Here is a 16,623-nt window from a genome sequence, read left to right as displayed (position 1 = left end):
GATTTTCTGGACAACCTCCCTCTGCCAGGATATCGGCACAACATTGGTCGGAGATGGAGGCCCCCATTACGGAGGACGAAATCCTCTCTGTCATCAAACACCTTAAACTCGGCTCTGCCCCAGGACCTGACGGCTTCCCAGCCCTTTATTATAAGACCTTCTCTGACTCCCTTGCTCCATACCTTGCTAGATTTTTTAACTCTTTGAGAGCTGGTACTCCCCTGCCAGGGGATCTCAACTCTGCACTGCTAACTGTCATCCCCAAACCCAACAATGATTCTAGTGATGTCTCCAATTACCACCCCATCTCCCTGATCAATAACAATGTTAAAATCCTCACGAAGCTTCTAACCAATAGAATGTCCTCTTTTATAGCATCGTATGTATACAAAGATCAGTCGGGTTTTATCCTGGGAAGGCAGGGGACTGACCAGATCCGTAGAGCCATTGATGTTATCTCCTTACTGGGTTCAGCCTGGGATGGAGCCACCCCCCCCCCCCCCCGCAGGGGATTCCTCCTCTCACTGGACCTCCAGAAGGCCTTTAATACGGTGTCCTGGCCGTATATTTTTGAGATGCTCGAGAGATGGGGATTCGGCCGCCGTTTCACAAACACTCTAAGAGCGCTTTATTCTTCCCCGTCAGCACGGGTCCGTCTTCAGGGCTGCTACTCTGAACCCTTCCCGATTGCTAGCGGTACCCGTCAAGGGTGTCCCCTTTCCCCACTAATCTTTTCAATAGCGATCGAATCGCTGGCAATAGCAATACGTCACAACCCAGACATCCAAGGTGTCGTCAGCGGAGTTCTGGAACACAAATGTGCTCTTTTCGCCGACGACTTGCTACTATTCGTCACTAACCCACTGGTCATTGTCCCCAATCTCCTTAAAACCCTGCAGGTTTTCGGCAGACTCTCGGGACTCTCAGGACTCTCGGTCAATATGAATAAATCTTGCGCCCTGAATGTCTCACTCCCCCCCCCCCCCGTGGAACTTTCTACAGTGCAATCCAATTTCCCATTTAGCTGGAACTCCCGCTCTATCCCATAACTAGGTACTCACCTGACATCCTCCATTGACACCCTTTACAACGCTAACTACCCCCCCCCCCCTCAACAAAAGGCTCAAGGCAGATTTATCTACCTGGTCTTCCCATACCCTCTAATGGTTGGGCAGAGTCAATGCCATCAAAATGACATTTCTACCCCGCATCCTATACCTCTTTCGGTCCCTCCCAATCCCTGTTAAACCGACACACTTGAACGACCTACAAAATGGGCTCATACGTTTTGTTTGGGGCCCCAAAGGTCATAGATTTTCTAAAACTATTCTGTTTCGCTCCCGACTCCAAGGTGGACTCGCGCTTCCTAACCTGAAATGGTATTATCAATCGGCCCAGCTTGCCCAGTTCTCCACAATTTACAGAAGAGGGGGTAAACCTGACTGGGTACACTTGGAGAGACAGGCGGTCCCTCGTTTTACACTTGACTTCCTAGCCTGGTGCTCCCCAGAGACAGACCCCTCATCCTTGCCCCTACTTTATGCCACTCCTTTAGCCTTCATGACCAGCTCCTCAAACGACCAGGTTTGACTTCTAAACTTAGGCCCCTTACTCATATCTTTAAAAACCCCCATTTCCCCCAGGACAAAACATTACAGCTTTTCACTGGTGGCTCAACAAGGGTCTATTTCGCATTGAACATTTCTTTAACTCAATGGGACCCCTCTCCTTCCCACACTGTGTTAATTTCCTCAAAATGCCCCTCACTGAGAGATATCGCCACTCCCAGATCTCACATTTTCTACACTTCATATGGGAAGACAAGCCAGAACCTCCACAACTTACTCAATACGAATGCTGGTGTTTAGAAGCTAATAACCCAAGAGGGGGAATTTCTCTCATCTACTCGGTTCTATCCAACAGCGATGTTAAACCTGCATATGCTCTGGCCTGGGAGAGGGACCTGGAAGTGGAGTGGGAGCTGGACGACTGGGGCTCCCGCCTTCAAGCCTCCTTTACAGGTATATTGAATGTCTCTCTTATTGAAGCCAATGTTAAACTGCTAACCAGATGGTACTTGGTTCCTACCCGCAATGCAGCCATGTTTCCAAATGCTTCCCCACAATGCTTTTGGGGCTGCGGCTCATCGGGCGACTACTTGCACACCTGGTGGTTCTGCCCCAAGATTCGGCTGTACTGGAATAAGCTATTTCAGATAATACGTAAGGTTCTTGACTATCCCATCATCCAATCACCGCAAATTGCACTTCCTAATGTTAAGGTACTTGCAATCTCTAAACCTCAGAGACTCCTACACTTTATGCTGTTGGGAGCCAAACTCACCATAGCCAGAGCATGGAAAACTCCCAGAGTCTCCATCAGGCAGACAAAACTTAAGATCTCCTTGATAATGTCACAGGAAAAAATCTCTAGCATCATCAATGATAATGTGGGTAAATTTGAGACGGTCTGGGAGCCCTGGGCTAGGTATGTACAGGTCACAATCTGATGCGGCCACCAGACCTCCTTCCCTCCTCCTTTTAGCTCTCCTTATCTTAGTTAACCTTTTGCACCATCTGGGCCCTCCTACCCCTCTACCCCTCCTCTGTCTACCCCAACTCTCTTCTTTCTCTCCACTCTTCTCTACCGCCCTCCCCATCTGGGAGGTTATCTCCGGCAGGGGCTTTTACTGGACCCATAAGTTTCGCCACCCATCGGGGGCATGGTGTCCTTCTCTCTTTCCCCTCCTGGAGATACCTCCTGCCTTATCTTTCTAGCTCTCCTATGCCCTTTCTTTAAGGGTTATGCAATTACCCATATCGGGAACTAGTATTCTGTATGTTGTCTCCGCCCTTATTGTTCCCAATAATTTATGTGGCTATGTATGCACATTTTAAAGTGTCAGTACTCTTTGTTTTTCTATACGTTCATTGTATTACCATGCCTAACTTGATCGTTCTACCTTGTTTTGTGTATTTTACCTTTGAAATTTTTTCAATAAACATTAATGAAAGTAAAAAAAATGAAAGGGCTGCACCATGTAGGTTGAGGGTCTTCAAATTGTGTGTCTCATTAGAAGAAAATAGGCCTTCCAGCTTTCTCCAGAATTGACAAATATTGGAATGAGGCCTGGAGGCTTTGTGAAGTATTAAGTGAGATGAAGCTTTCAATCCTGGGTCCATGTTTTGATAGTGACCAGCTTCTTTTGACAGGCCCTATGTATGGGAACTGAGTATAGTTAACAGCTCCACCCTCCTAAAGAGACCATTGTGCTGCCAGGGAGCCACAGATGCATGGATGTGTGTCTGTGTGTACTAACCAGGCCAACACTTGGAGAAGTAGAAGCAGCCTGCATATATCATCACATTTTGGACTAAGAGACCATGATAGTTTTCTCCAAACTCCTTGGGAGGCCATTGCCTGACTAGAAGTGCACCAACCTCCCACTCCTAGCCCTTTAAGGCATTGATATGAAATCTCTGCTAGGTCCATTATTTGTATTTAACTGTCCTGTGTTTCATGCTGTTGAATATGGTGTTTCATCTTTATATGTCACATTGGAGCTACATATCCCACTAGGGTGCATTTGGGTGGGGCAATAGTGTCTACTTGTTTTAAGCTGGTCATTCATGGATTGAAATTCAGCTGGTTCAGCCTGTTGGAAATGTTTCTCTCGGTCAGCTATAGCGGATGGTACCGATGAGTGTATTCTGATGGCAGGGAAATATCCCTGCTGTCAGAATACAATATGTTAGTGGGATGAATTCCCCTATCCATATTGGGTGTGTGGATGGGAGAATCGACTCATTTTATTTTGTTCAACCCACTGGTTGAATGAAAAAAATAAATGGTGTATAGCCATCAATAGCCTTTGGCTCTTCAGAGTCCTGAGACAATTACCTGAGACAAAGGGGATAATCATATGTAGGCCTTCCTGTTCCCTCCATCCCTTCCCTTCCCTGCATTACTCCAACTATGCATGCAACAGAACCTAATGCTACCTTTCTTTGCTGATGCTCCATCGTGGTCTCTGAAACATTTGGAGAATCATGAGAGATCTTTGTAACCCCGGATCTCACATTAAAGAGGACCTTTCCTGCTTATTTCTGTTACATAGGATGTTTACATTCCTTGTAATAGGAATAAAAGTAATCAAAAAAATGTTTTAAAGGGACAGTTTAAAAAAAAAAAAGGTAAAATAAATAACAAAAAAAAACAACTGAAAGCTTCCCTCCAAGCTCGGGCACAGAAGTGAATGCATACGCAAGTCGCGCCCACATATGTAAACAGTGTTCAAACCACATATGTGAGGTATCGCCATGATCAATAGAGCAAGAGAAATACTTCTAGTCCTAGAACTCTTCTGTAACTCTAAACTGGTAACCTGTAGAAATTTTTAAAGCTTCACCTATGGAGATTTTTAAATACCAATGTTTGTTGCCATTCAACGAGCATGTGCAATTTTGAAGCATGACATTTTGGGTATCTATTTACTCGGCGTAACATTATTTTTTACGCTATAGAAAAAATTTGGCTAACTTTACTGTTTTCTTATTTTTTTATTCAAAAAAGTGTATTTTTTCTGAAAAAATTCTGTTTGTAAGACCGCTGTGCAAATACGGTGTGACAAAGTATTGCAACAATCTCCATTTTATTCTCTAGGGTCTCTTCTAAAAAATATATATAATCTTTGGGGGTTCTAAGTAATTTTCTAGCAAAAAATACTGATTTTAAACAACAAGTGTCAGAAATAAGCCTGGTCCTTAAGTGGTTAACTTACCCTTCACATGCATCGCTTGAGCATGGTCTGCAGCTCTCTGTGTTGATGTGCTTGCTCTGGATTAATACATTTAAAATTCTTGTTTAGAGTATAAGTCTGTGTGGGTGTCCCACACAGAAGGATTATATTAACTTGTTTATTTGTTTTCCTGCACTCTGCCAAATGTGTCTCATTGTGTTCTCAACTTTTTACTCTGCAATGTTAAAATTTTCCAATTGCTTCTAACCAATAAAGGAGGATATGTCATTGTGTGTTCTGATTTATAAAATAGGGGTAATCATAAACCAGATATAGTGGGAATCCAGGTAATTCATATGACAGGGAGCAAAGTTCTGGCTCTCTGTAGAGGTTGGGTGAGATGGACCTACCATGCCACCTTTTTCTCAACATTCCAGAAGTGTCTATGATTTGGTAAACGTACAATGTACTCTTTCTTTCCATTTAGTGCACCATTAAACTGAACCCAAATAGAAAATATATTTTATGCACTTTATGGTGAACTATTTCCCCTTGCAGCTCCCTTCTTTTTCCTTCTATCTGGGTTGGACACATTAAAAATGCATCAGGGACCATTTGTCTGATATGCCCCTCCCATTCCTCCTGTGGATAGACCCAATTTGACAGATCCATTTGCTCTGACTATGTCATCATTGGGCCTGGTGGATGTGTGGCTACAGCACAGATCCCATCAGTTCTCCTGTCACTCTACCACTTACTTTATACTGTCTATGATAGACTATGTTTTAATTTCTTGGTCCATTCTGCCCTTTTTTTATAAAGCTGTTTTCCTACCCAGGCTGCACGATGATCACTTCCCACTTCTTATCTCTCTGAAGTGGGTTTGTAATCCCCCTTAACATTGTGGAATTGTAATCAATTCTGGTTTTCTATTACTCCCACTTGGTTTGTTTGTTTTCAATGAAATGCTACTACTGTTCATGACCTGTGATTCCTTCAGGGCATATATTTGTGTCATATTGAATAACACTGTACATGTTCTTAAGTGTAATTTTAGGAATGTGAAGTGTTGGCTGATTTGGCCATCTCTGCAGAGGCAGAATATGTTATAAAACCCTTGCTTCTCTCTTAACAAACTTGGCTTAATGCATCCACTCAGCATGCAATGCATTACGCTGAAAAGCCAAAGGCTAAAATCCCCCCCCCCCTCCCCTTTCCCCAAAGAAAAATTGCATGAACAGGTGGAGAAACAGGTAAACTATTGTTACTTCTCCCTAAAACAGAACAGCAGTGGCCCAGTATTACTCAAATCTTTGGTTTCCAGGGAAATCTGGTAACTGCCTCAAGTGAAATAAACCTAGGGCTTTTATTATTACTACAGTTGCTTATATACTTCTATAGTTTCTTATACACAAGCTGACGCAGACATTTACCCCGCTGAAACTGCCATTCCCAGATTGTCACCTGAGCATGATGACATTTTGAGCTCCTCCCTCACAATTGAGAACATTTTATATTCTATGGTGTCCTTCACTAATTGTAAAGCTCCTGGGGTTAATGGCAATGCACTCTCCCTGAAGCAGTATTAGGAGGTTACAAAACATTTTGAGAAAAGCCTACCATTCTTATTTGGACAAAGGCATCATGATGATTTTTTTCATATGCCTCTGTAGAAGCAAATACAATAATATAGATAAGATTGTATTTGATATGCTGGGTGTAAAGGGGAGGCTTTGATGGAGGATTTGAAGTAGAGTTCAATTTAAGAATGATGTTTTTTGAGTGCTCTTTAAACTTTCAATGTTTTAACAAACAATTACAATAAGTTGATATTTTAATAGAACTATGATTTGTGTATATGGTGCACTAAAACTCCTATTTTGTGGCTAATGTACTACTATGCCTTCCCTCATTTGGCCCAAAACCTCTCAGCTGACCCCTACCTCCTGGCCCTCAACTTCAGAGAAGACCTGTTTTCAAAGTGAATTTTTGACCTTGACAGTTTTGTGACCTATTTCTTTAAATCTAACTACGCATGTTCCCAGCTCTTAGATATCCATAGATACAACATATTGTGTAAAATCTATTCAAGTCACTCTCCTTTTCAGTCTTTGTCCCCATCTTGAGTGCTCTTTTGCTTAATGTGTAGCTAAAGGCAAAAAAAATTAGTTCTTTTATGGCTAGAGAAAGGGAGGGTTATGATCGCTGTCAGTGTTTTGCCATCTGTGTCCCCCCGGGGAGAATTCAATAGCCAAAACAGGAAGTAAGAGAAAATTCCTCCAAAGTGAGGAAATCCCAGGGTGTCACTAAGGTCACTAGAACTAGTGTCCCCATTGGAAGATTTCCCCTCTGTTACTGTGCTAATGTCAGACCAAAATGTAAGATTTTCCTTTGCTTTCACTTTTTTAAAGATAACAGAAAACAGGACAAATAGGGAGGGTAAATCTCCCGAATGAGGGCACAGACTACAATAAAAACGAACGGGTGTTCTAATCCCTCTCCACTCTCCAAAACTAAAAAAAAGATTTGCCTTTAGTTACACTTTAAGGGCCCTCAAAATAACTTTGTTACAGACATTTATTTTTCCTGTTCTTACTCAAAGCCTAGACCAATGTGTCTAAATCTTTACATGCCTTGCAATCAGATATCCACATACTAGATACAGACGAATTGTAAGAAAACCTGGAATCCCTAAAACAATTATTTTCCTGAAGTGAAAGTGTCACGGAACCATGAACCAGACGTACAACAACAGATAAGTGAAAATAAGAAAGCTTTATTGAAAAACAAGCTATAAAGCAAAAGTCCAAACGGATGGCGAAACCGATGCAGAGTCTTTGCGAAGCCAGGGGTCAGGAACCAGCAGGGTAGTCAGACGAAGCCAGGATCAGGAACCAGCAGGGTAGTCAGACGAAGCCAGGAACAGGAACCAGAAGCAGCAGCAGTCTTAGAAGCATGTGTACACAGGAGGACCAAGCAGGGAACTGAAGCCACAGACCTCCTATAAATATGAGCTAGGCATCCAGCTCCTCCCAGTGGGAAGGAGGAGCCGCAGGGTGGGAGGCTACAAGAAACCCAGAAACCAAGATGGCCGCCAGCACATGTCAAACGAAGGAGAACAGCAAGATGGTAAGACCATGACAGAAAGGCTACATTTCGCCCCACCTGCTCCCAATCTTTCCTTAAGTGTGGTTCCTTAAATTTCACCTTTTATCATTTATCTAACTTTCCGGCTATACATGCTTATTGGCTCCAAATCACTAATATTTTCCATGATCATATGGGTTGTCCTCTTGACCGCAAGCTTTGTTAGGAAAATCCATAGCACTGTGCTAGTTATCTTGCTGGCTTGCCCTTGTTATTAACTCCCTACCATATAAAAAACTAGTACACTCTCATAGAGCGTGCCCCACTAATTTGCCAAGGTCTGGCTTTTTTTGAATCTCCACTATTTAACTGTCTCGTACCTGATAGGAGACTAAAATTATGAGGTCTGCTTTTCTTGTATTTCCAGTCCAGGCCCCACTGGAAGTGGAACAAGGGGTACCGAGGGGCAGGAAGAACATGAAGGCGAGCAGATGATGATAGGTCAAGGAGATGCAATCCCAAGGAAACTGGTAGGCCAACGGGTTAGGAACAGTAGCTGTGTTTGGTAGTCTAGCTCAGGTTAAAGGGGCACTTCGCTTGTACTGCAGATTCAGGGCATGTTGCTTGTCAGAGCTCACAGCAGACTTCAGGCCGGAACAGTCAGCAGTGCACAGAGCATGCACAGCAGACAGTAAAACAGGCACTTGAGCAGGACAAGAAGCCAGGATCAGAGACAGAATTGTGGTCTTAAGAATAGCTAGGGTCATTAACAGGTGGGCAGCGTGTTACCAAATTATGAGCAGAGCTGAAGTCAGGAACTGAGCCGGGTTCAGGAACTGGTGACTTGTTAGGAGGAGAATCCAAGATCATGTCAGAAGCAAGCGGGGTCAGCAACAAGGAAATCATACAGGATAAAAGCAGGACGCAGAGAACAGCTGAAGATCATTTAGCATAGAACATGGGCATGAACATCCTTTAATTTACTCATCTGGTGCCAACAGGAATTCTGCATGTGAGCGTACGTCTGTGTGTACATGTGCGTGCTCACATGCATAAGCAAGTGCGCATTTTTGCGACTTTCTGCGGGACTTATCTGCAAACCAGATGTCACAAGGGATTCCCTGACATTAACATTTCGGTAAGTGATCCCTTCCTATTCTTCTCCTGTATTTACTGTATTTTATGGAATTCTTTTTTTGGACACATTTTTCCTTTTTTTTCCCTTCCCTTTCAGAACTCTAGATGTACTCTTAATGGTATGGCCCATTCAAAATTGCAAATAGGGCCGACTGTGTTTACCTCCTGCAAGAAGAAAGCTCCATTCAAACTACAGAGATGCCGACAGCACTTGCAACTGTTTACAGCCATCCGCATGACATGCATCTATTACCTGTGGATGATTGTTCTTTGAGGCAGACAGTCTACGCCTAGGGCTGATCTTCTGCTGGTAATGCATACTGTTTTTGCAATGGTACTTAATATAGCTGAAAAAGTGAAACAACAAGTATTTGTCTTGACAGTGTGCACAAAAGGCACATGAAGATTACATATGGCAGCACTGTCCTGACAAACTGATGGTTAGCCAAAAACATTTTTTACATCGGTCAGTTTGTGATATATAGACCACAAATAAAACAGCAATTGTTTTAAATAAAATGTATTCTTTTCAAACTGCTTAATAAACCCATACTGACCCTAATCAGCCCTAATTAATTCCCTGCTGACCTTTTTCCCTTGGTTACACTTTTTTACAGATTTTTTTTTACATTTCCATTTTTTATTATTAATATTTAATTTTTGTCTTTATTGTTTAAGTGTTTGATATTTTTTTCAGTTTAAAAAAAATAAATAAATATGAAAACAAAGGCTTTATTTAGAAATAAAGATACACAGGGCTTGATCTCCATTGTAGGTGATGTCATAATATTTGATATAGAAATAAGTGGTTACAAAAATCTAAACATATCTTAGTATATTAAGACATAATCATTGAACAATATTATCTTTATAATTTTTAAATTGCTTCCTAGAATATTAATCTTCACCTATCATATGTAATGTATACCGTGTCAAATGAATCTAGTATATCTATATAAATGTTTAAATGAAAAAACTAAAATAATTGCTTAGAAATGGAATGTTGATTGTAACCTTGTAAGCTCTATTAGATTTTACAAGCTGCAGCAACCAGCAAGTGAAAAATAGAGCATGGCTACTTTGGAAGTTCACCTCATCTGTAATCCTTAATAGGGGAACAAAATGCTTAGTATCAACTTAGTAACCAATTTGTAAAAATGTTTACTCTCTCTCAGGATCCTTAGCCTCATGGTACTCTGGGTATCTTACCAAATTATTTGAGGCTAGAAATGGCACAAGGTTCCCTTTTGCCTATTGCCTAAGAGACATGACTCGAGAAAAGGAACCATTTAACTTTCTAAAGACAAAAACCTATTACCTAACCCATAAATCATGACTAAATTAAAGCTGCAGTAAGAAAATTATCCCATACATGCAAGCAAGTCAATAGCAAAATGGTTAAAAAAACTGTTAGGGAATGAGGTAGGTAAAGCATTTGGTAACACATTCTTGTTTAAATCTGATTGAAATATTATGGTAAGACTTATGTCAAGATGTTTATTCAGAAAACATACAACAGTGTTGTATGGAGGAGTAAATAAAACACTTTACTGACTCTTGGTTTTATTCATGACTTTTGTGTGAATGCTGAGACATTCTCAAAGCAAATATTTTTTACATAGAAATCCCTCAAGGTAGACCACATTTTCAAAATGACACACAGTGTGCAGCTTCTTAGCTAAATTTAAGTGCATATACTGTATATTTCAAAGAAAACGAGGAAGGAATTTTGTACAGACTGTATAGATTGTATTTAAACTATTGGGGTAGGCTGCATTTTCAAAATGACACACAACATTTCATTTTTCATCCAAAAAATACCCATTAAAGTGTATATAGTTAAAGAAAAGACAGGCTTCATAACCTAAATTTGAATACTTTGTTGCAGTCTGCATTTTAAAAATGACATGCATCTTTCAGCTTTTCAGTACAAAATGCAAATTTAGGGTGTAACATGTAGCTAAGCACCCCTTTAACCCCCTTCCCCCCCCCCCATCCGTGACAGCGTGTAGGGGAACATAAGTGCGGTAATAAGTGCACTCATAGTCCATTGACATCTCCTCCAGCTTTCTAACTGAAAGCCCATATACGGTTTGCTTTCTTGGTTCCTGTGAAAAAATAAATAAAATAAATACACTTTAATACATTTTATTGGCAAAAATATGTACATTTACTCTTTTTTTCTTTAAAGGTGATTTTAGCCTTTAACCTTTTATATATTTTATGTATTTATATTGTACAAACTTTATATTGTACAAACTTAAAAAAAGTGGTTCTAAAGGCAGAAGGTTTTTAACTTAATGTATTATATGCGCCCCCCACTAATACTTACCGGAGCCTGATCTCAACCCAACGATGTGCACAAGAACAGAGGCTCTCTCAGTTCTCTCTCTTCTCATAGCTTAGACACAGCAGCTGTCAGTCATAGCAAGTGAGGAGGTATTGAGGGTGTGGAGAGCTGTGCTCTGTGTGTCTTATGGACACAGAGCCTGTTCGGGTACGGCACGAGCGCACCCATAGCAAGTAGCTTGCTATAGCAGCACTTAGCGGGGGGCAGTTGCCAGGAGCGCTGGCGGGGAGCATAAAAAGAGGAAGATCGAGGCTGCTTTGTGAAAAACCATTGCACTGAGGAGGTAAGTATGAAATATTTATTATTTCCAAAAAATAAAAGTTGAGCCTTTAGAATCACTTTAAGGTAGACTGCTTTTTCAAAAGGACACACATCATGCAGCTTTAACCCAAAAATGCACAAGGAAGTAAATATACAGTTTAACAGATTAAAAAGAAACAAATATTGTATAGACTCCATAAACAATATTTAAATACTTTGTTGTGGGCTATTTTAACAGGAGGGAAACCAATCAACTTTAAATCCAAAAAATTACATTATAATATTTTTATGTCACCCAAAAAAGCCAGTATAATAAATATTGTAGTCAGTTTGTGTACAGTAGTTAAACAGTTGTAGTAGGCTTCAATTTGAACAGGTGAAACAAAACACAGATTTTAATTTAACTACTTGCTATCCATAGGACATCCATGGATGTCCTCGGGTTTCAGTAGTTTTAAAGGGATGATGTCTGCACCTACAGACATCATCTTGGTATGGATCTTTTCAGCTGGTGATTGCCTTTCTTTTAGAAGGGATTTGAGTGGCTAATCTCAGTGGCATCGACAGTAGCATACCCCAGATGAGGTCTATGCAGACAAAACGCAATGGGTCGAGTCCTGATCATGCTACTGCGGATTGAAGCTGTATACAGATCTAATTGGATACGTGCTTTTTATTTTACCTAACTGTAAGTGTTTTGAACTTTTAATAAATACCACTCCTTTACGGTTTTACACTATGTGGAGCATTTTTGTTTCTTTTCTGTAACATCTGATCCATTGTGGGAAAGTATACATCTACTTTACATACCCTGATCATTATAAGGAATTGTGAAAGACTGATGTGAAGTGCCATCCAACATCTTTTTCGATATACCAGTTGTACATACAAAAACGCATGAGTCGACCCACTAGGCGTATGCCAAACTGGGTCAACTCACTCTGGTAAGCCTCCTCAAATGATTGGTGGTGGACTGTGTCACAACAATTTTGTTTTCATTCACTGTTTGCAGCACAATTTTGGTGAAATTTCATTTCACATTTACTGTGGCAATAAGAACTTTTAACCACTTTATGGACATTTTATCACTTTTGAGTTATTGTGCAGTTGTTTATCACATTTATACATTCTTCACTATTGGGTTATTATTTTTGTTACATCATTTTCAGTACCATTCACGTCTAGTGCTGCACATTTTGTTTACATTGTTTATTATTTACACTAGTTTAAGTGTTGTGCTGGCTGCTGTTTTGTTTGTACATTAACCACCCCCCGTCCGCGCTACAGCCTATATACGGCTGCAGCGCGGACTCGAATTTTCGGGAGGCCGTTTTTAAACGGCCTCACAGTGACACGCCCCCAGCGCGCTCCCGCGAGCGCGCTGCGGGGAAAATCTGTGTCGGCCGTGTCCCTTGGACACGGCCGATCACAGATCGTGGTGAATGGCCAATCACAGCGGCCATTCACCACGTGATCTGGCCGTCCAATGAGCGATGATCTCATATGTAAACATATGAGATCATCTCTCATCGCCGGCGCTCCTTCCTCACACGGAGCCTGCAGTGTGAGGAAGGAGGGGGAGCCTCACAGCGCCGGGGACACAGGAGAATGTAATCAGGGCACCGATCACCAGTGCCCTGATTACACAAGTTAAAAAACACACACACAGTGCCCCCCCATCAGTGCCCACAGTGCCCGCCATCAGTGCCCCCCATCAATGCCCACAATCAGTGCCCATAGTGCTGCTAGTCAGTGCCCATCAGTGCCTGCTCATCTAGGCACTGATGAGCACTGACTGGCAGCACTATGGGCACTGAGTGTGGGCACTTATGGTGCTGCCCATCAGTGCCGCTCATCAGTGCCACCCGTCGGTGTCCAGTGCCATCCACCAGTGCCCATCAGTGCCGCCTATCAGTGCCCATCAGTGCCGCCTCTCAGTGCCGCCTGTCAGTGCCCAGCAGTGCCACCTGTCAGTGCCCAGCAGTGCCACCTCTCAGTGCCCAGCAGTGCCGCCTCTCAGTGCCCAGCAGTGCCGCCTATCAGTGCCCAGCAGTGCCGCCTATCAGTGCCGCCTCTCAGTGCCGCCTCTCAGTGCCGCCTATCAGTGCCGCCTATCAGTGCTCATCAGTGCGGCATATTAGTACCTCCTCATCAGTGCCCATAAGTGCCACCTCATCAGTGCCCATAAGTGCCACCTCATCAGTGCCCATCAGTGCAGCCTATCAGTGCCCATCAGTGCCGCCTCATCAGCGCACATCAGTGAAGGAGAAAAATTTATTTTCAAAATTTACTCGCAGAAAATAAGAAAAACTTTTTTTTTTTTTCAAAATTTTTTGTCTTTATTATTTTTTTTTGTAAAAAATAAAAAACCCAGAGATGATTAAATACCACCAAAAGAAAGCTCTATTTGTGTGAAAAAAATGATAAAAATTTCAAATGGGTACATTGTAGCATGACCGCGCAATTGTCATTCAAAGTGTGACAGCGCTGAAAGCTGAAAATTGGCCTGGATGGGAAGGGTGTTTAAGTGCACAGAAGGCAAGTGGTTAAACACGGTAATTACCTTTCTTTTTGTCACTGTATTGAACACTGCTTACTGCTGCTGTCCTTTTTGATCTCTTTGCAATATGGCCTGCACAGACGTATTTGACTACAGAGCTACACGATCCTTTATTAAAAAAAAAGTGTCTTAATTGTTACAAGTAGTGACACTGAAATAGGAGGATTATTCCTTAGGCTCAAAAATCGAATGGTATCAGAGTTACACCTTCAACGGGACATTTTTAGAATAAAACATATCTGAGCAAATGATACCTAAAAGTCTCAGATGGAATGTTCATCCTTAACAAGGTGACACAGACCTAGACTCTTGGTTCAAATACCTTAATGATGCTGGTACCTAATTTTTAGGTTTTTTGATTACAAATGAAAAGGAATAGATTGTCAAACATTGATAAAGAAATCAAAGACCTTGAGGTCAAAGGTGTTCCTTTTAAAAATACCAATGAATATAGTTCCCTCTATTTAGTTAGTGTACAGTTGGCAGAAACCAGACATCATACCATCTGCTTCTTCTGACATACCCATTACTCCTAACACCCAAAAAAAACCTCTTATTAGAAACACCAGTAACCCATATCCCAATACTGGCTCTATGCAAACCTATAGGGTTGGTAGACATACCCCAGAGAAAACTATTTCTATCAATGGGGGATGGAGGGGACACTCTAGGGACAATCAATATAACTCCCCAGCTCAATAAAATTACTACAGGACCAAAGAGTTTTACGATAGAGGTTCTCCTGTTAGGCATGGAGAGAGTGGGGTATCCTATAATCCACATAACTATTATTCTAACAGACCCCCTATTGCTACTCATAACAGATTTTCACCACTGAGAGACACCCATTCTTATGGTTATCAACCATATGGGAGGATGATGTTGACAGCTATGAAAATCGTCCATATAATTATAACCAACAGAATCCTAATGGAAACCAGGTTTTATCACAAGGATTTTCACAAACGTAAAAGGAGTCCAGATCAAAGAGAGGTTCCAGAAGGGGACAGATAATTCAAAGGAAAAAGAAGGAGAACATAACTAATCAGGGTGTCCTCAATTTTAGTAGTAAACAATTGAGTATTGAAGAAAAAGCAACTCTGGATAAGGGTCTTCACTTTGCTCCACCAAAAAAACTAGACAAGTTTAATACTTTCATTGATATTCATAAGTACATTAGGAAGATCAATATCCAGAGATATTTGATCTCTAATCCTTTAACTAAAGATTCAAGAATGGGACGCTCTAAGACGGTCCATTTGGATCTATCCAACCTCTCCCTCGTCAACCCTCCTGGCCCAACAACTCCGGCCACTATTGTCTTTAAAGATTTGGTTTTGAAAGATTTAGACAATCTACCTCTCAAAAGGACTTATGGGCAACCAAAAGTTATTGCTGGTTTGAAATCTTTATGTGAACAGAAAGACTTGGTCATACTCCCTGCCAATAAGGGAGGTGAAATTGTTATTCTAGACAAAGCAGACTACCTCCAAGAAATGTACAGAATCCTAAGGATCATGACACATATAGAAATGTACCCAATTACCCTACCTCTACATTTAAAAAGGAACTTTAGGTACATTAATATACTTTTTACATACATATATTTTATATAATTTTCATATTTTTTTACCAGGGATTTTCTCTTTCATTAAATATAACTTTTTCATATTTTGTGATTTATTTTTTGTGTACCATATGTGGACTATTTAGTGATGTTTTAACTTTTGGCCCGACCCGGACTTCTTTGTCTGGTATTAGCCCGCTTTAAGATTAGCCCATGTCTATAGCTGCAAATATTGCCTTTATATCTCTATCACTGGCCCATCCAAAATAAGGATACTATTATAATATCCAGCAGTGATGATGCGGCACTTAAAATGAGGCTTGTTGCAGTTGATCATGAGGCTTGAAACACAGGACATTGTCTTTTTTGTTCCCTTGGACAGTCTTCTTGTACAGTTTCTGCCCACCCACGCTTGAAATGAGGCTTGGATCGTGGAGGAACACAAACCATGTTCTCTATCAGATTTTCTGTGGCCATACCCTGTATGACCGTTCAATGTAAGTCATATATAAATCTTTTTATTCTGTTCAATCACTCATTCGAACCTCAGAGTGAGGATGAGGCTTGGATGCCACGCAAGCGCGCCATCTTGGAATGATACAGGAAGTGATTTGTCCCCCAGAGACAAATGGAGTCACAAGCTGTAGGTCTTGGTTTGGGTCATCATTTTTTTTAAATCCCAGCGACATTGACAGAAGCACATCCCAGATGATGTCTAAGCAGACAAAACGCGTTGGTTCAAGTCCTGTCCATTCTACTGCAGATTGAACCTGTATAAAGATCTATTTGGATAAGCGCTTTTTATTCTACCTAACTGTGAGTGTTTTGAACTTTTAATGAATACCACTCCATTACGGTTTTACATTATGTTGAGCATTTTTGTTTCTTTTCTGTGACATTTGATCCATTGTGGGAGAGTATAC

The sequence above is a fragment of the Pelophylax lessonae genome (assembly GCF_965119305.1).
Source record: "Pelophylax lessonae genome assembly, chromosome: 2".
Classification (NCBI taxonomy): Eukaryota; Metazoa; Chordata; class Amphibia; order Anura; family Ranidae; genus Pelophylax; species Pelophylax lessonae.
Note: the sequence above shows the minus strand (reverse complement) of the source record.